At 38.7% G+C, this 20,849-nt stretch overlaps 1 protein-coding gene across 15 annotated transcripts in view; it reads right to left on the bottom strand.

Moving 5' to 3' along the window:
* MEF2C (myocyte enhancer factor 2C) overlaps positions 1-20,849 on the bottom strand; it is a 156,546-nt gene that overhangs the window by 129,023 nt on the left and 6,674 nt on the right. For 7 of the 15 annotated variants that reach the window (XM_081133451.1, XM_081133444.1, XM_081133450.1 and 4 more), the window contains exon 2: positions 10,750-10,836. The gene's annotated coding sequence lies outside the window, so the exon portion shown is untranslated. Of the gene's footprint in view, positions 1-6,295; positions 7,041-7,647; positions 7,882-10,749; positions 10,837-20,849 lie in introns of those variants that run through there. The other 8 variants (XM_081133446.1, XM_081133453.1, XM_081133448.1 and 5 more) reach the window with 3 other exon arrangements.

Below are 20,849 nucleotides of genomic sequence, written 5' to 3'. Positions count from 1 at the left end.
AAGAGAGAGGTAGTAGTTAGCTGCTTGCAAAAACAACACACTTTGCATTCTATCAAAGGACCGTATCCACCACTTTTTAAAACCAATGTGCTAGAGATCCATAGTATCTGAGAACAATTTATATGAATTCTTCATGTGCATCTTATTTATGACAACAAGATACAAGAAGGAAACCGGACCACGCTCAGGATGCTATTTGGAAAAAGCAGGTTCTCACCAGGGACTGCTTCAGAGATCGGTTTCTCCAGTCTATAAAAACAAGTTTAAGGTACTTTATGTAAATAAATTTACTAGAAGATTTGCATTGTCATTCTACATGAATAGCAACCACTTGCAGGATGAACAACATTGCTCCATTCATTTCAAATTTACAGCATTAAGAATTAATAAAAGTCTCTATAACGTCTGCATTATTAAAGAGTAATGATTCCTGCAGAAATCTGCCCGTAATAGGTTTACTGTTTTTATAGCTTGTAATATCACCGATTTCCTTTATAATGTCCTCAAAAGATTCTCTTTATGTGTACTTTGAACTTTGTTTACACTAGCCACTATAATTTAAAAATAATCAGAGATTTAACTCAAGCAATACAATGACAATATACAACAAATGCATTATGATGATGACAAATGAATACTACTCATATTATCACCTGAAACCAAAACATGGATTTATATAACAGGTAGCATGTAATCTACATACTTAATAGGAATATGGCTTTTCTTTCTGCAGTTAACGTTAAAATACAAAGAAATGTGAAATAACACTATTTGTGGTAATCTTTTTTTATAATCTTTTTACAATAGTACTGTTTTTTATAGAATTTTCTTATTTGCATACATGAAAACAACTAATATAAAAGGACACTGATGCTATCTACAGATTCTTAAAAGAGAGAGGTAGGCAATGGGTGCCTCTAGACCCTTTACCTTTTTATGCCTCAATACATCTATAAAGCAGTTATTATTGAATTCTTGTTTTGAGCAAAATTAATTCTATTGCACTTTATAGAAGTTAAATAATATTAAAATTACAAAACTTTCAGACTTTTTTCAGCATTCAGTGTGAGAAGGGTTATCAATAACTGCTTTAAGGGAAAAAACCTGACAGTTTCCTCTGCTCACTAACTACAGCAGACCATTAGAAATTATTTTTTCTCATGCTGTTACTCACTTACATGGTGCATATTTGCTTCAATTCTCCAAGGGAAGAAATGTGGCTCTTGTGGGAAAGGTCCACCCCTTTCTACATGTTTGCTTCCTTGAACGAAAGGAATACACCCCCTTACATTCTTTGAAACGTGTCCAACATGCACAGAACTGTAACAGCACAGTATTATTAACCAAATTAGAAAATCTTAAATGAGAGTTAAATATTGTTAAAATTCGGTGTGTTTGGAATCAGGAAAACTAAATGCTGCATATGCATATAGGTAATAACGATGAACTACATTCATTCAGTCTTAGTGTGTAAGTTTGTAAGCTCAGAACACTTGTCTTACTGGAAGAAATTTGTGAATGTTTTTGTGCACGTATATGTTGTATGACAACTCAGGAAGAGGCCCATCAATGTTACAGGTCTTTTAGTGCATCCTCTGGATTTAAGACCCAGTAAGGGAATTCCTCCTCCTTTTCATAAATATTTTAAAGAAAAAATATTGAGAAACCAAAGTATCCATCTTTATAAGTAGAGTCAGAAGGCTGTTTGAAATCACACAAGTGCAAGAGTATTGAAAGTCTACGCTCATTATCCTAATGACAGAAAACTTACACCAAGTTAGTATCCACTAACTTCAACTTCATTAAGAAAATTTGCTGGTCATGAGAAGTTGCGTTCTAACAAGTCTTCCTTCAATTATGTTGAATAATATACTCTCAAGAGTATTATTTTGCTGTTATTTTCTAATAAAGTGGAAATCTGTGCATTTATCTTTACTTTTGTTTTTTCTAAACCCTATTTTTCTTTATTGCATCTTTACAAAGAAATTTGCAAGTGTCAAGACATAGAGTAGGCAAAATTTTATGTCTTAAGATATTCTAGTGTTTAAATGGTTAGTGCCTGTGCATTTCGTTCGTCAGGCATTTCCAAATGAACACTACTATTTAATTTCTAGGCCCACAAAATGGAAGCTACACTATTCTGCCTATGTTTTTCACTTGGAATAAGAGTGAATATAAACAGTGAATATATAAATTGGAACTGAAAGTAATAAACTTATTAAAACTTGGTAAGATATTGTTATGGTCAAAGAAAACCTGCAAGTGTGTGCCACAAATCCACTCAGATGAAACATCTCATTCACTAGAATTTCCTATCTTATTATAATGCACAGAAAATTAAACACATAAATATTAATTTTATGTATCACAGAAGATGTAGGCAATGAAAATGCAATGTTTACATTTATGGATGACTCATTAGTGTTTTATTGTGTGAAACACTAGGAGGCATCAGTTGGGTAAAAAAGGACTTCAATTTTTAAAGAAGCAAGAAATTACTGTAGAGTTGGATGTGTAAGAAGTTGGAGTTTTCAAAATGTTATTACATAAACCAAACTTCATTCTCTGAAATAAACTCTGAAAACATCATATTGTTGTACAGAATGATCTTTATATCACATTCATGAAATATATATAATTTGACCAATAAACACCTATTAAGATATATTTCAAAGGTATGGATTCATAACTATGTAATTACACATTTTTATGAAGAACATACTTGGTAACAGAATAACATAATGGCTATTGACTACTATGCATTTTCTGCTCAGTTACTCAATACCACCAGTGTATGTTTTATTTCTGGCAAATTTTGTTTTGTGCTCTCTACAACACCTCTGAAAATGTCTACTGCAATTAAGCCCTATAATAACTGCTTCCCATAAGCAGCCAGAACTTGATGTCTGTTCATAAAGAAGTGATGGAACTTGAAATTTAAGCAATATATAAGACATATATAAAAAAGACATTTTCTCCTATTTCACTATTGAAAGCCTGTCATTTGAAAACTGAGTTTTCCGCTGTTTGAATGGCTCTTCATAATGATGGAGCAACAGGGTCGTGGTATACTTAGCTGGCAATCATTTGAAATTGGAGTGTCTTGCCATTTCCCAACAATCAGCTTTTATCTCTGACCTATCAAAATAACACGTGAACTGGGTAATCCGCCTTTTGTAAGGTGCACAGACCCTGTTGTCGCTCCTGGTTTTGTGAATCGCCTCTGTAATCTGGTTTGATTTCCTAAAGATGACAGATCTCGGTGAACATTCAGGCTTTACTGAGAGCAAGGCAGTCCACACGCCCATGAGATTAACGTACAGTGCTGAGGACGGGATCTTAATCACCTACCCTTCCGCACGCAGCACCCAGGCTGAGCGTCAGTGATTAAATCTTTTCATTGTGTCCGGGCAATCACTATATTCATAAAATGAGGATGTGCATTTTTTATAAATTTTACATCTTAATTTGTGTGGTGTTTTCTCAGAGGCTGTGTTTTTGAAAAATAAGTAGAACTTTATAAATAATCTCTTTAAAGCCCACTCTGTGACCCCTAATTGCACATGAAATTCTCCCATGTTGTTTTGAATCAAGTCCCTGAAGCCAGTGTTCTCTGTTTAATAACTATTTTTTGTGTTGTTATGTAGTACAAGTGTTGCATAGATATTTCCCCATTTTTGTCACTTTCTGAGATTTCATAGACTCAAAATATACCGCACGTAGAGTTGGGAAATAAAACCACAAAATATAATACGATAACAGAAGAAAGTTTTAAAATATAATGTTAACATATGCCAAGGAGTTATTTAGCTTGTTTTTTTTTTAAATAAAAGAAATTTAAATATAACAAATCACTTATTAGAAAGATATGGTGTAATGTTATGCAATTTATTGATTCTATTAAGTGAGGGTAAAGGAAGAAATTCATAGAAATCTGAAAAATATAAAACATGGTGCTTTTTCAATTTCAATATTGAATCATTAAATAGCCCTTTTCCCTATTGGAACGAACCATTTCCCTCGAATATTGAAAATTGAATATGTTGACAAAGAAGAAAAGAGGCAAGATGCAGTAAAGTTCTTGTTATTTATATTTCATGTACTTAATGTTAATGTGTTTTGACCCTGAAAAGTTAACATATGTGATTGCATACTTTTAAAGTATGACTAGCTCAGGAAAGGTGGAAAATTGACTTTTTGGTATAAAGCGCTCATTTTTTATTTAACTGAAGGAAAAGAATTAATATTTAATAAAATTTACATCTTTAATATTGTCTTTCACGATATTCCACATACATACACAGTAATCAGAATATAAACAGCATAATTAATGAACTAAAATACTGTCTTTAGTAAGAAGTCCGGAAAATGTGTCACAGATACTCCATAGTTATGTGAATTATATTAGTAAAAAAAACCAGTAGATTTTTATAAAGTTTAGCAAAATGTAAAGTAAAGATAACTGCCAACTATTGTCTCCTTAACTTAACAGGGGACCATATTTTAATGAAACACTGAGTTCAAAGTTAGTTTTGACAAAAACTTTTAGAATTGAGTTAGTAGTCTAATTAATATGCAGCCAAATGTACTTTCCTACAAATAGAATTAGATATTTTAGAGATTTTTTCCCTCTTGAGATAAGAGATATGTACATTTCATTTTACCTGTCAAGTTCTGAAGCACTTGCTTTAGAACTACTTCTTTTAATAAATAATTTCATGCATATAGTGGAAGAAAGTAATATGGTTTATTAACTGCATTATATTGAACTGAAACTGATGGAGAAATAAAAATACTGCTTGTACCATATTGGTACATACTGAGCGTTTTCAAAGAGTAGCCAAAACTGCCATTATTTTTAAAATTAAATAAGGTGTTTTAGTTTCAAATTGGAGATTGTTAATCTATTTAAAACAAAATTAGTATTTAATTCAGAGGTTAAATGGGGCTCACAGGTGGTCACATATCCATGTCTTACCAAGTCTCTAGGGATCCAAGTTATTATACTCTACCTAAACATCTTTACTCTGCAGCCACAATTCCATTGCAAGGTGCCAGTGAAAAAGAGGCTGGTCACTCTTTTTGACTGGTATAATGAGGTGGCTGGAGTTCCCTTAATGGCACTTAGAAAATATATGCAGTCACTAGCCATTTCACAAGACAGTTACTATTATAGTTAGTTTCAGATTCACAATAGTAAAATCCACTTTGTGTCAAAGCAGTTCTTCACTGAGGACCGGTTAAAGAACTGGCAGAGAGCCCGATTCCAGTTATTATACTGTCAGCATTTACATATAAAGGTATTTTATACAAAAGACACACATTTCTAAATTGTGGAGAAAAAGAGCTTTTGCCCCCAAAATAACTACTGGAACTAGAATAGTCAGAAATGTTTCAGATATAAAATTTCCTTTAAGAATTAATAGCCATATTCTGGGAAGGAGATAACATTAGTATTAAATTTAAATACTTGCATACTATTTAATAATACCATAAACAATGTGCCATGTCTATATATACCTCCTTTGTGCCAAACTTTATCAATGAGTTTGGTAACTCATCCAAAGTCCAAACAGAAGGCAATTTAAGTGACTTAACCTTGTTTGTTTTAAAACAGCTATGTATTTGACTTGACTTAAGCAGCAATACATATACTGACTGAAATCCCAACAGGAACTGTGAAATGTACAGACTACCATAGCCAGGGTGTTACATTTTTGTCCATACCAATTAAGAAGCCCTCTATCAAGCCAGCACTTTGGGAAGGGAAGGAGATGCACAAAGGTATACTCTGACAGACAGCCATGCTTTAGTTCAAACTAATCCCAAGAATTAGCAGCTCAAAAGCATAACCCAAAGCAAATCAGTCTTGAGGAGCCTCAGAGGAGCATCTTTCCACAGTGAACTAAAGGCTAAATCTTAAGGCATGTACTTCAAGGTCACTGAACATTCCATGAAATATTAAAATCTACCAGGCTCCACATGCTCCACCATATCAAACATGCTAATGACGTGAACTAACTTCATGAAACTTTAAACACATTGATGTGACAAGAACGAGTCAGGAGTGATTTCAATAACTGATGGCAAACGGATAAGACTATCTAAAAAGTTACTTTTAGCAACAGACAAGGAAATCATGGAATCTAACGAAAAGAATGGACAACAACCCTCAACTTCAGCCTCCAAAAAAGGCACAGGGATAGATCCAGGGCTGTGGAATACACTGATACAGATTTCAGAGACAATACCCAGGCTATTTCTATTTTCCTCGAGAAATGTCAGAGGTACTCACATGAAGGAAGACCAGATCAGATTAGTCCTTGGGATATTTTCCTTTCTTAAAAGAGGGAGAGAAAAAAAAAAATAACAACAGTAATCTTTACTTCGTCCAGCCTTGAAGTACTTCTCCACCTGATTCAAACACGCAGCCACGGCGACCCACACAGAACCTTCAAAGTCAATCCAATAGCAGCCCGAAGATGTCTGGGTGTACGCGTGTGCTCAAGTGTCTGTGACTGCGAGCAGAGCAAGCAGGGAGCTGGGGACGCTGTGCGCGCGCGCGGGGGGAGCGCGCGCGGGGGAGGCGCGCTCTGGACGCGCACTCGCGCGCGCCCCGGCTGCTCGGAGGAGGAGGAGGACGAGGAGGAGGAGGAGGTGGAGGGGGAGGAAGAGGAGGAGGGGGAGGAAGAGGAGGAGGGGAAAGTCGATCGCAGCGGCCGGCGGATTAAAAGTAACCAGATTCGTCCAGAAAACTGCGTCCAGGAAGGAAGTGACAGAAGACGAATGGGAAAAGGAGAGCCGCTCACAGCCTTTGAAACGTCGCGTAAAAAGGGCGGGGGGCGGGGGGAGTGGTGGAAGGATATTGGGAGGGGAGGCGAGGGTGGCCGGGGGACGGAGCACACGGGCTCGGGGCTCTAAGCCGCAGGAGCCGTGAAGTGCCTCTTGCCTCCCTTTTCCCCTTTATTTTGTCCTTGCCTCCGCCTCCGCCTCCGCCGCGCGCTGCCTCCGCTCTCCGTCTCTCTCTCCCTCACAATCCCAAACCGTTGCCTCTCCTCCCGAGCTGGAGAAATCATCAGTTTCACTCTTGCAAAAGGGGGGCGGGACTAGACCTCGGAGCATTTTAATAAAACAAACATACAGCAGTTCGCTCCTCACCCCTCCGGTCTGAACTAGATTGATAAATTACTCCACTACAGTACTTTAATTATGTATATGGTATGCAGAATAAATCACTGAACATCAGTACCTCAATCAAGCACTTTTAAATGATAATTGCATCTTGGTGAATCAATCTTTCCATTCCTGACATTTTGCTAATTTTAGTTTTACGGTGGGGTAACGGCACATGCCATACGCAAACCTAATGACAATTCTTCAGTGCACGAAAGGAAGACAAGCCCGCGAGCGGCGGCTCCCTGCTCCCGGCCGGCGCCGAGCACGCTCGGAACCGGGGCTCCCGCCGCCGCGCGCCCGCTCCCCCGGGACGCCGCGAGCCAGCCAGCGGGAAAGTCCTCCTAAAGTCGGGATCTTTCCTCTGACCAATAGGAGCGCGACCCTAATAGTCGCTCTCGTGACTTTTCTCCCGTTTGGAGACGCGTTAACCACTTCGTTCTCCCACCGTCCGCGCGCTCCTCCGCTACTTACGCGTGGAAGCCACGGTCCAGGGTGTCTGCAGCACTCGATTCCAGCGCGCTTCCCCTGCACGCCCAGAATGCGCGGGTTTCGGCCCTGAGAGGCTGGAGAGCTAGGAAGTTAGCCTAAATGCGTCTCGAGTGTTAGTCATGTACAAAATAATAAAAGAATTACCAGTATTTGAAATCTCGATCTCATCGCGGGGCCGTGAACTTTCTAATCAGTTTGGAAATATTTACCGAGGCGGCAGCTTCCTCGGAGATTTCCCCCTCCCTCCTCCCACTCTCTCTTCTACACCTTACTGGATTTTATCCAGGGCATTTCACATGTAAACCAAACTAACTTCCCAAACGCATTAAGCTTCCCTATCCGATAGCTGATGACTTCACTTATTCTGAAGCGTTTCAGCTGCACAGGAAGCAGAAATAGAGACTGGTAAGGAAGATACTACTTACGTTAAAGTTTAAAAAAATAAGTTAATATTAAAGATTTAGGAAAGGTTACTAGGGATTGGGCACCTCCCTTCCCCATTCAAATTACACCACGCTCAATAAAGCCAAGGATAAAATACACCAACTAGTACACATACCTTGAAAAGACAAGATTGCGTGCCAGTAGAACTATAGGTTATATAAAATGTTTCAATCAAATGAAAACATTCTAAAAGGAAGAAGGGAAAATACATTGGGGAAATAAAAACATGGAATGTTCAAGAGTAGACAATAGGAGTATACTGAAATATCTAGCTAATTAAAGATATTTCCTCACTTTAAAAAATTCCTTTCAGCACTATGTGTTTAACCCAATGACTAGTTGCATTTCCTGTCAAGTTCTGCACTATGCCTCTGGACTATTTTAATGCGCGAGGACAGTGTGATTCAAAAAGCCTCCTGCTCCATTGTTGAGGCTATTTGATGTAAGTAACTTTTCTCAGAAGAGCAGGCTCAACATTTAGGCATCTGCCCCCAGGCTTCACTTGAAAGGAGAAGGTTTTTACCGGCAAGTACAACTAGATCTGAACAATCTTCAGGCTTCTGGCTCATCACCATTGTGACTATCAGCACAGCTAAAATGAAACTCTTGCTTTTGTTATAGGAAAGCATGACAAACTGTCACAAAGCAACAACCATCTGAGATAGTATTTCTTGCAGATTGGTAGCTACAATATATTTGTTTGCCTATTTGTTTTTCATCTAGCAAGTCTGCTACTATCATGAATTCATTTTAATAATATGACAGAGGTAATCTATTAGGTTTTCATTTAAGGTACAACTTCTAAAAAATCCAAAAATTTTCAGGTGCATAAACATTTTGAATATATGTTTATTTAGGGGGTAAAAATGAAATTTAATTTTTTCCAGATTCACAAACATCCTGACAAAGCAAACCATTTGCATGAACATCTAAGTTTATTGCCATAATGCCTGAAATTAATGTAATGAATCCTTAACAGTCTACTTTACATGAGCAAATAGACAGGCAATTCACAACTTTCAACCATACTATTTATGATGGATCATAGAAAGTATTTAGCACAGTACCCTTCAGTTTTATATTGTTTTCCCTTCAAAAAGAAACTATCTTACCTCTTAACATTTTCAAGAATCATTTCATAATAAATATTTTAACAAATTCATAATTATCAATGATAGTACAAGCATTCAAAAGTATGTATAACCTCACACTTATTGAAAATAATTTGGATGGAAAATGTATTACAATTGGCCTTTTAAAATATAAGATATTCCCCTCAGCAGATTTAGCTTCTTAACTATGTGTGACACCAACTTAATATTAGCATTAGTTTCTTTCGCATGAGCTTTTATAGTTGAAGCAGAACAAAAAAGGTTGTATAGAAATATACAGTAGAGTCACCTGGAATTAAAAATTGTTCATTGGTAATCTACAAAGTGGTTAATCCAAAATGAGCTTTGTATGCTTCTTTAAATACTTTAGGATTTTTTTAAAGGCCAAAATCAGTCTTATCCTTCCCACCTAATGGTGCTGCCCTAGGATCAGAATATTTTCTGGTGTATGGAGAAGCTGGTACTTGGTATTAGGAGGCCTAGATTCTCTGGCTCAAGATTGATGCCTAACTAATGAGTGTGTCTTTTCCCGGCTTCAGTTTGCTTATATGTTAAATGAATTTTCCAGTGTATTCCAGTTCTATGATTGCAAAGTAAGAGATTCTTATACTCTTTAAAGCCAATTGGAAGCTTGTAGCCTATCCTGTTAAGTAAAAGGTGACTTCCTTTAAGAGGAAATGATGTCTGGGATTGATGTACAACTTAAAACAGCCCCCTCCCCCCCTCAGTCACCAAATATTTCCTTCATTAAATAATTATCATATGCTTTATTATACATGTAAATATATATTAGATTGTGTTTCCCATAAAAGAATTGTTTAACAGTATGTTTAATCAAAGTACCATGGAAGTTACAGAGAGCATGATCCTCAGGACTTTTACTCTAGTGAAAGCTAATTTCTGTTCAGGGTTGCATACCATTTTACTCCACCTTCCTCTCTTTACTACTTCCCTACATTAAATCAGCAGTCTACTAAAACCTTGTGCACTGGGTTTGCCTGCTTTTAAGCTTGGCCCATGCTGGGTGTAGCTCTTGAAGTGAGCTTAAAAAAATTATTTTAAAGTAAGCTGGGTGGTTGCCACAGCAACCCACCCTAAAATGAAGAAAGGCTGTAGCTTAATCTACCCCTCATGATTGTTCAACTATATAGTACACTGTATTCTACTGTACAGAATACTTTCAACACAAACATGATAATTCAACATAGAAATGCAGAAAAATATAAAAAGTAGTAAAGTACAAATTCCAATAGCATTAAAAATGTTATTTTTTTATAGTTAGAGACGACAGACATAACCTTCCCCAAAATGGATTCATCGTAAAAGAGACTTGCAAAGATAGGACCTGAAAGGTGATGTGAGCTTTAAGCAAACGATATTGTATGCTTATAATATAAAGCATACAATGGTTACATAACTCTATCAGTTTTATACATGTCTGTCATAAATACTAATGACAAAGTGTTGGCACTTTTACCTCTGTGAATTAACTTTGTGGTAGATGATATAACGAATGTGAAGCACTCACCACATACACAGACAGTCATCTGCCTTCCATTCTTTACTCCATCTCTTCATAGAAGTTACTTCACAGTTTGCAACTCTTCTTTGGCACCTTAAAATGTATAAATACAACAAAATATATAGTTAAAATTTCTTTTTAAGACTGTTGATATTAAAGTACATTTGAATAAATTTACTTCTAAAACCTAATCTGTAGAACATTAATGTTAATTATCATATTAAACCAAATGAATGTGTATTGAACATAGAATAAATAAATTGGCATTAATTATGGTAATACTTATAACCTTTAACATATATAATGCCAAATATCTAAATTTCAAAAATTCTTTAGGTACAACTTCATCACATGCACAGTATATATCATATGGACTGCTTGTGAATGAGAATCTGCAACATGCAAAGGATTTGTTATCCCAAGCCAAGATTTAATCATACCTTTCATCTCATATCTAAAGATCCTCTATTTATTTTTTTTGTACCTTTAATTTTATACCTGATGAAAAATTACAGTCCAGTCTATGATATCCCAAGCTAACAAATTTGGAAGTTGCAACTGAAGTTTCTGAAAGGGCTTGGTTTATATGTTGCCTAAAGGCCAAATTTAAATACTTTAGGATTAGTGATGTAGATTCAGTACCCTTTATGAATGCTATTACCAAGAATACCTTATCCTTCCTGGCACTGTTTAACTGCAGGAGCACAAATGTCCCTGTGGCCTAATCTGTTTGAAACTAGCTATCTTTGACTTTGAGAACACAAATGAACTTTTTCCTTGGTTTCAGAATAGGTCTAGTCTTCCCAACCTTGAGACATCAGACCATGATGGTCAATATCCATCTTCTCATTTGTATTAGCCAGAAGGCTTTTCATAATGAAGTCATTAAGATTTAGGAGGTCTCTCTATTTGGTTTGACATCCTCAAGATTTTTATTTTTAAGTTCCTTCAAAATCAAGGAGAAATGAAGAATTTTGGACACTTTTATTTCAGGGGTGTTCGCTGAGTTTACATCATTTAGGCTCAGGCCCACAGCGAGTGAGTCTCCACTTGGTGGCTGGCAGGCAGTGCCAGGTGACTGGTGAATTCTCTTTTTCCCAGCTCTGTTTGGTGTTACAGTCTATTAAGTACAGGTCATTCTCCACATCTCCCAGGGCCTTTTCACCTTACAGAAATGCACTCTTCATGAAGCAATGTCTGAAAGATATGTTAAGGTTTTTTTTAAAATGCCACCGACAAATTATGATACATTTCTTCCTTTTCCTGGATCAGTGTGCCCAAATAAGGATTGATCAGTAATTTGCTTGCGAATGTGTGGCTGATTAAAAAGTTACCCATATGCACGGCTAAAGTTAATGGACTTTACCTTTACTTACAAAATTGTTCAGTGTTCATCGGAACATTGATTCTATCCCATTTCTTGAAATATCACAGAAACCTTCTATTCAAAGAACGGATTTTCATACTTCCTCTTTTAACTATTTCTTCTAGATACCTCTCTCCGAGTGTGCCCTTTAATTTTTAAAGATCTTCACCCAGCATCCGGGTGGGGGTTAAGAAACTCATCCGGCGTTTTGGCGCCCACTTCTTTATGTGGAAAGCAGAGGGCTGGGATTCAGTCCCGACGGCCCCCTAAAGACCCAGCCGGGGGGCGCCTCTGGTTGCAGCAGCTCACTGCGCTAAGTTATTGATCGCAGGCAGCAATCCCTGCGGCCGATTCGTGTGTAAAGTGAATCCGCGCCGGCGGGGCGTTCAGCAGGCGCGCAGCGGCCACTCGGCCCGCCAGTGATCGGCGGTCCTCGCCTCCACGCGCTCTCCCACCTACACACGCCTTTCTCTGCCCCGCTGTTTCCCTTCCCCCTTCTCCCTACTTCTGAGCGGGCGGACCCGGCTGAGGGGTGGGGGTTCCCTCCAGGGAGCGTTTCCAGAGCTGGGAGGGGGTGAGCGCGCCATGTGCGTGCGTTACGGGACAGGAGCAGGCGAGTCTGGGGCCCTTCTGGAGGCCCTCTGGGCCTGGGATAGGAAGATGGGGTGGCTGTCGGGGCGGCGGGTGTGCCAGGTTGTGTGCAGAGGGGAATTTGGCCGCTTGGGGACACGCGGCCGGTGGTTTGGTGAAGAGGCCGCGTGGTAGGTTCTGGGGAATGGAGGAGGGCGCAGCGGTGGCGTTTGGGTTTGGGAACGGGGAGTTGCCCTACTGGTCTGGTTTGGGGATATTTCCCCTGGGTTGGCGAAAGACGACTCCAAAGAGCTGGGGATGAGCTCGAAAGGACGCGGACGGTGAAGTCACCCAGGCGCCGAGCACAAAGCGCTGGCACGCGGGCGGCGGCTGGCGGCACCCGCTCCTTGGAGTGCGCCCCGCGCTCTGCAAGCCTGGGGCGCGGAGGGCGGCCCGAGGCCCGCGGCCCCCCACTGCCCGTCCCGCACCAGCCAGCTTGGTTTTCCACCTGACAGACCAGATACGAAAGGGCGGGGCTCCAGAACTGGATTTTATAGCCTCAACTCTCAGGGTCTTCAGGGTTATTTAAAAAACTAACAGCCAACGACCAGCTCTAGTAGTTAAACTGCCTCGGTGGAGTTGTGCGCCCTTTGGCTAGGGAGGGGCCACAAACTACGAAAAATGGGATGCGAGGGAGAACTCCCCCCTCCCCTCTTCCTTTCCCCTTCCACTCTCCCCTGTTTTTTTTAGCACGGGAGAACAGTACCGGGAACTCTTGCAAAAATGCCATCACAGCCTGTGCTGCTCTTTGATCTGTGTGTGGAGCTGTACCAAGGGCAGCAAGCGTGGTGGAAAGATCAGTGCTGCAAAGGCATTCTAGAGTACTCTGCTGAGTACATCAAAGGTGTAAAATGTTATAATCGTCATGTTCTTAAAGCTATGAGCTGCTACCTATTGGAGCCGATGCCCACATGTAGCTTTTTAAATTTAAATTAATTAAAATTTTAAAAATGTAAAATTCAGTTTCTCAGTCACACTAGCCACATATCAAGTGCTCAGTAGCCACAGGCTGCTGCTGGCTACCTTATTTGACTGCAATATTTACCGTTTCCATCTTTGCATAAAGTTCTAGTGGAATGTGCTGCTATAGAGTTTTAAATGAATGCTGTTTTTTTAAAAAAAAGAACCTGCTTTATGATACCAGCCACATTTTAGGACACTTTCAGCATTTACATTTCTTGGCACTAGTGTGAAAAGTTTTAAAGCCGGAATTTCAGTATCTTCCTGCTGAAAGAGATACTAGGGAAGACTTAAGCACCTAATTTTTTACAGGGAAGAAAAGTCAGGCCCACAGAAGTTTAAGAGATGTGCCCCCAAATCATGCTGTAAATTTGGAAATACGATAAGGTCACCTGACAGAGTCTAGTGTACTTTGTGCTAGACCAGGCCACCTTGTCTGGGGTTGGCTAGGCAAATGAACTCCACAGAAAGGTGACCTGACAGAAGATTTTTAGATAGGAGTACCCATTTACAAGAGAAAATGTTTCTTAGCATTCCTCTAGAAAGAAATTCCATTTGGAATCACATTTGGTGGTGTCATAATCATATAATGCCTTTTTAAAGAGACCAGTTGGGATAATACTGTGCTTACTTACACTTAAAAAGATTCTGAGGAGCCCTGGCTGATGTGGCAAAGTGGTTAGAGTGTCAGCCTGCATATCGAAGGGTCTTGGGTTCGATTCCTGAACAAGGGCAAGTGCCTGGGCAGCAGGTTCACTCCTGGCCCAGTCTAGGCGCATGCAGGAGGCAACCAATTGATGTCTCTCTCATATCAATGTTTCTTCCCCCCTCCTTCTACTCTCTCTAAAGATCAATGGAAAAAATATCCTCAAGTGAGGATTAACAACAAAAAAATTCTGAGGACATGGAATTACTCTTTTATTTTAATTTTATTTATTTTATAAAAACTTTACTTTTATTCTTTTTTCATTGCTTTTTCAGAGAGAGTGGGGCAGAGAGAGAGAAAAACATCAATGGGAGAGAGACAGGTCAATTGCTTGCCTCCCATATGAGCCCCAACCAGGGCTGAGGATTGAGCCTGCAACCAAGGTGCATGCACTTGTTCGGAATCGAACCTGGGACCCTTCAGTCTGTGGGTCGACGCTCTAACCACTGAGCAAAACTGACTTGGGCTGGAATTACTCTTTTAAAGTAAGAGCTAGAAAGCACACTTAAGGTCATGGAGGAAAGGTGTTACATGAGGTGAGAATTGTTAGCAAAGCATAATCCTCAAACTCTATGAAGATTTATCATATATTTCTTAGACTGATATCACTAGGGTGAAATCTGACCATGAACAAAGCTTAATTATAAAGTACACTATCTGAGACATATAAGGCAACAAAATACATAATAAAGATTTAGAGACAAAAAATTAACTTTCCAACTTCAACGTTTTGTTTGTTTGGGTGGTTGATTTTTGCCATGATTATCCCCTATGTTTCTTATTTGAGGGTGAAATTTTGGTATTAATTCTGGCCATTTGTGGCAATTAGCTTTTAAGTTAACCCTTAGTGAAGAAGGACCCTTAAGTGTTCAGATAGGAGGCCTCATGAATAATAAATCATTTAAAAATAATAACAGTAAAGTGTTTTTTTAAAGCTTGGAGTTCCCCTGAGCTGAAGCATTTTTGAATTATTGTCATTATTCCTCTTACTACTTTCCCATTTCATGTGCTCCAAAGTGGAAAGGGTTCTTCCCATTCTCCCTGAAATCTAACAACCTAAGAGAAAATCTGTTAATTCTTCAAGTGCTTGCAGACGTGCTAGAAGGCCTCAGTCTCTCCACGACTGACCACTGAAAGGGCTGACCTGCCGAAGAAGAGGCTGTGTGGCCCCAAAACCAGTTGGCTCCATCACGTGGTGACTGCGATTATGTACAAGTTACTGATCCTTCCTTTGCCTCGGTTTCCTCATCTATAAAATGCGGGTATTACAGTACTGCCCTCAAACCTTTGTTATGAGGATTGAACCAGCTATTCAGTGTAGGCTCGGGGCTGGGAAAGTTGTACACTGCAGTAAGAGTTAGCTGTTCTTATCGCCCTGCAAATAAATTCTACTTCTGTATCATTAAGTCCCGTAGGTATACGCAGGAGCTGTCACAACAGAAAAAGTTGGAGAAGTAGGTTGTCCGAGGGCTGGGAATTGGTTCAGGATGAGAACCATTTGTTTCACCTTTAAGAGGTAGAGATCGCTTCAATCTTAAAATCCCAGATTTAATGTGTAGAAAGTGTCTCATTTCCCTTTCACAGGCATGGAGCCTTCAGGATCCTTTCAGGCTGCCTTTGTCTTACTTTTCCCCTCTTTTTTCTCTTTTCTCTCTTTTCTCTTCTCTTCTCTTCTCTTCTCTTCTCTTCTCTTCTCTTCTCTTCTCTTCTCTTCTCTTCTCTTCTCTTCTCTTCTCTTCTCTTCTCTTCTCTTCTCTTCTCTTCTCTTCTCTTCTTTCTCTTCTTCTCCTTTTCTCCCTCCCCTCCCCCCCTCCCCCTCTCCTCCCCTCCGCCCCTCCCTTTCCTTCTTTCCTTTCCTCTCTCCCTTGAGGGATGCTTTCTTACACTTGTTGGCTGCGTGGCTGTTGAAAAGGCGCTGGAAACTCCAAGCCCATCCTCTCTTCACCCTGGTTGACCTTTGGAATGCTGTTGTCAGCCAAGAAGACATTGATATCTTCAGTCTCCTGCTAACCTGAATTCTTCAGGGCAGAGCCTGCTCAGATTATCTCCTGATGTCATTCCAAGTGTCTGATGGCCATCTACGGCAACGGTGCGGGCCCTGGACTGCTGGGAAGGGACAGTCCGTGGGGTGCCTAACAGCGCACCCTGTGCAAGAGGGACCTAGAGGTAGCTGTCTGCTGGACACATGATCCACATTACAGCTATGTCTAGGGACCGTTTGCCACTTTTGGAAAAACAGAAGGCATAGACATTTTGCATTTTTGGTTTTAATAAAGTCCCACTTGGAATGTGTATGGTTTCTAGATCTGATATTTATGCTAACTCTCCTCAAGAATACCAAGTTAAGACAAAGGAGGCTAGCAAGGAGATGATAGAGCCACCATGCTGCAAAATGTACTTTGTTTCCTTTATAGCTCTAGGTTATTTTCAGAATGATGGCATTTAACTTAACTGAGAACTTACACAATTATTTTAAAATATTTTATTTATAACTTAAAATTTTAAACCAAGCAAAAGAAAATAAAATTTTAATTTTTCAAGAAGGCAAGATCATTTATATTTAAAAATGAGATACGTAATTATTTCCATATTCTAATTCACTAGGAATATAGAGAATTAATTTTTATTATTTGGCATGACGTCTCTAAATTATTTTGGAATATGGTGAGAATTAAAAGTAGCATGTAATAAGACTCAAGTTAAATCAGCGATTACAACTTTTGTTTTTACCAGTGTATGCAGCTCACTGAGTAAAAACTCAAACCAGCCCGGCCGGGCGTGGCTCAGTGGTTAAGCGTCGACCTAGGATCCAGGCGATCAGGGTTCGATTCCAGGTCAGGGCACATGCCCCGGTTTCGGGCTGCAGCTTATCAGTGACTCTCTCATCATTGATGTTTCTCTCTCTCTCTCTCTCTCTCTCTCTCTCTCTCTCTCTCTCTCTCTCTCATCATTGATGTTTCTCTCTCTCTCTCTCTCTCTCTCTCTCTCCCTCTCCTTTCCTCTCTCTGAAATCAATAAAGATATATTTAAAAAACAAACAAACAAAAAAAACTCAAACCAAAGAGGTCTGATACCTTATAGATGATTTTTAAAACTAAATTTGTAGTTAAATATTTCTGTATCAATAATATTCACATTTGTAATGCAATGATACTTGCAGTAGATATGCGAAATTAATACTATCATATTAGAATATGGAATGAAAGAAATAAATTTAAAGTGCCGAACATTTAACTGCCACTCACTGTTTGTCACTGCTGTATTAATTGCTTTAATTAATTTAATTGTATTGTATTAACTGCTTTATAAGCTTTATTTCTTCTTATTGAAACAGCCACCTTTCAGACAGGTACTACTATTCTCCCCATTTTACAGATTTTAAAAACTAAAGCTTAGAGAGGTGATATTCCCTGCCCTGGATCACAGATCTTCTACGTGCGAGACAAAGGACATGACACCGGGTTTGTTTACAATCGATGCCCGTAGCTATGAGGCTTTTCTCCTTCCTTGCACTCATAACCTTTGCTCACTATAGGGATGATGAGAGCAGGACAGGATATAATCAATATTTTTTCCCCATCAGAAACTATTTCAGAAATACCTGTCTAAACATGTGTTATATTTTTCAAGGTAGACACCTTAGGAAATTATTTGCTTATTTCAGTCCTGTTGTCTTTGTGCAAGTTAAATCTCCTTGGACTTTGCTATGCAGTCTTAAGATCAGTCTTATTGTTGACAAATCTTAATCGTAAAGGATGAATTTGTTGCTGAAACTAAATCTAAGCCAAATGTAGTGAACTAGGTGCTTGATAGCAACTATGAAAACATGACAATAAAGCCGATTATTTAATATCTGGTTTATAAATGGACACTAATTGCAGGTACAAAAGGAGAATTTCAAGGGTGTCCTTGATATGAATGGGTAGCCTTTAAGGAGATATTTTGGTGAGTAACACTCGTAAAGGTCTGACAATTTTTAAAAACATCAGTTTCACTAATTAAAAGTTATACATCATGCATGAACATGGTGGGAAATACTTTTTCAAAGAATATATAACAGGCAGGGAAGGGTAAACCAGACACCCTGGTTTAGAATCCAGACTCAGAAACTTAATAATGATTTGACCTTAATTTTCTAAATGTCTATATTGTAAAATGAGTTAAGTGGCAGTACCTATTCAGGATGATAATTTTAGTGAGAGGAGGACAAGATATTGTAAGAAATTGTACTTTTAAAGTCACTTAGTGCCTGGCATATAGAAAACAATAAATGTTAGCTATTATTGTACTATTTCACTTTCAAGGACTATCCCATATTTCTGAAAAACATCTCAATGTCTCAGTTATCTAACAATATTTTAGATGTTTTCTATCAGCTTACATGCTTCAAAGTAGCTTTTATTTTGTAAAAGAACATTTTATATTTGAAATAAATATAAAACATTTATGATAATATGTTGATTAAACCAATATATATTATACCAAAAAGTCTTGTATTATGGGATTGCCAATTTATAGTATCATTGTCAGTGTAATATCCTTGTCTATATAATATTCTTTTTAGAGAAAAATTTTTTTTGTATTCTTGTTTGATTTTATCAGACTTATGAAAATAATTATATATCCATTTGCCCAGAGTAAGGCTAAACGATTTTATTTTTTAGTTATGTCAGATATCTTCTGAATTGCTTATTGATTACATAATCTTAAACTTAAATTCAAGGAACCTTAGCATAAATATATAGAATTCGTGGCTTCCTATTAAATCTGAGTTTTTAATTCCTTCCAGTATTATCTGTGTGTTATAGGCAGAACTGTAAGGTTTCTGGAGCTTGCCTTTGTGTCACCGACTTCCCTGTACCCGCCTTCAACGTGTCCTCTTTGTCTCTGACATGCTGTACCCACCCAGCAGCATTTTTAAAATCAATGATAGCTCTTTCTCGGGTGTCTCTCTCTCCTCACCCACAGGGTCCTTTCCTTCCTCAGTGGCCCCTTCATGTTTCCAGATTCTCCTGGCCTATGTTCTGTCAGGGGAGCCAGCCACTCCAGCACCTTGCTTCATGGCTCAACAACAGGTTACTTACTCCTTTGAATGAACTTCTCTTCAAGTTTTCTGAAAAGAGTTCATAATCCAAAGGAGTTTCCATGACTACACACATTCCACAAATTCCCTGCTGCGTTGGTCAGGAGATGCTTTCAGGAGGAGACTTTCAGCATGTCTCAGGCTCACCCCTGCACCCCTGCAGTCACTCCATTGGCCAACGTATGGGTAAGCCCTGGGTTCAAGTCAATGGGAAAGTCTGGCTCTTACTTGAAGAAGAAATTTTACTGTTTTTGAAAAGGTTGGGATTGCAAGATGAGCTCTCTATCAGCAAAGTGTCATGATGCTCTTTGAAAGTTTGTTTACTTATTATTTCTTAAAATATTGTACCCTTTAGTACCGGTTGCTCTAGTCTCTTTCTGTTCCTCTTTGCACAGGAGGCACACAGTTGCTGCGTGTCCCTGGTGCCTTAGCTACCAGGTTGTCCCTTGGGCTCACCCTGTTTGCACTTCCTTCTGCCCTGTCCCCAAAGTCACGAGAGCTGTAATTAGTGATATTTCTCCAGAAACATCTTGAAGGAGATATAAAAACCTTGTGAAGACAATATGTGTTGCTTCCTGGATGACAGGAAGAGTTTGGAAGAGTTGGGTAGAGATTCAAGATTGGAGGGCAAAATGCATTCTACCCTTTATCTCCTCTATGAAATCACTGATAGGGCATCTTCCTGTGTGCAAAGATGGGGTGCAAAAATGGTTTCCCAAGTTTGTAGAGCATTAAACCTGTAAATACAGAGTATCCATATCAAATGGAACGCACTTTATATTAAAAATCATCACTCTGAAGGATTCAGAAATGAATATGGTTCCAAGTAAAAGATTTTGAATACTACTGAAAGAGGGGTGAGAAACAGTCTGTAATTTTCTTGTTCCTTTTAACCCCCTTTAGTAATAGCTAAATATCTAATTAATAGATTTACTTCCTTCTTTCCCATTTTCTTTTTTCCTTTCTTTCTTCATCTTTTCTGCTGCATCTCTTCATCTTCAGTTGTAAATTTTTTACTATCAGTTATAAACTCAGTAAAGTTACACAAGCATACACACACACATGCCTGGTTATTAACAATCAGATTTTTTTTCACTGCTTTGGAAGTTACATTTTCTGTTTCAGACCATAGGATATTATTACTATTTTTTTCTACTTATCTGCATCACTTCAAAATCAAATATTGCTAACAAAGGAGCTTATTTCTAAACAGCTGAAATATGCTATAGACAATATAGTTTAGAACAGTTTCTGTTACTATTTTTGCTATTAATCATTATAATTATTCTATAATTACAATGATGATGAACTCACAGAAAATAAGACATGTACTGTGTTGTTTATCTAGTATTTGGGAAGGA

This window comes from Miniopterus schreibersii (genome assembly GCF_964146895.1).
Source record: "Miniopterus schreibersii genome assembly, chromosome: 3".
Taxonomy (NCBI): domain Eukaryota; kingdom Metazoa; phylum Chordata; class Mammalia; order Chiroptera; family Miniopteridae; genus Miniopterus; species Miniopterus schreibersii.
This window is presented reverse-complemented; position numbering and strand designations above follow the sequence as displayed.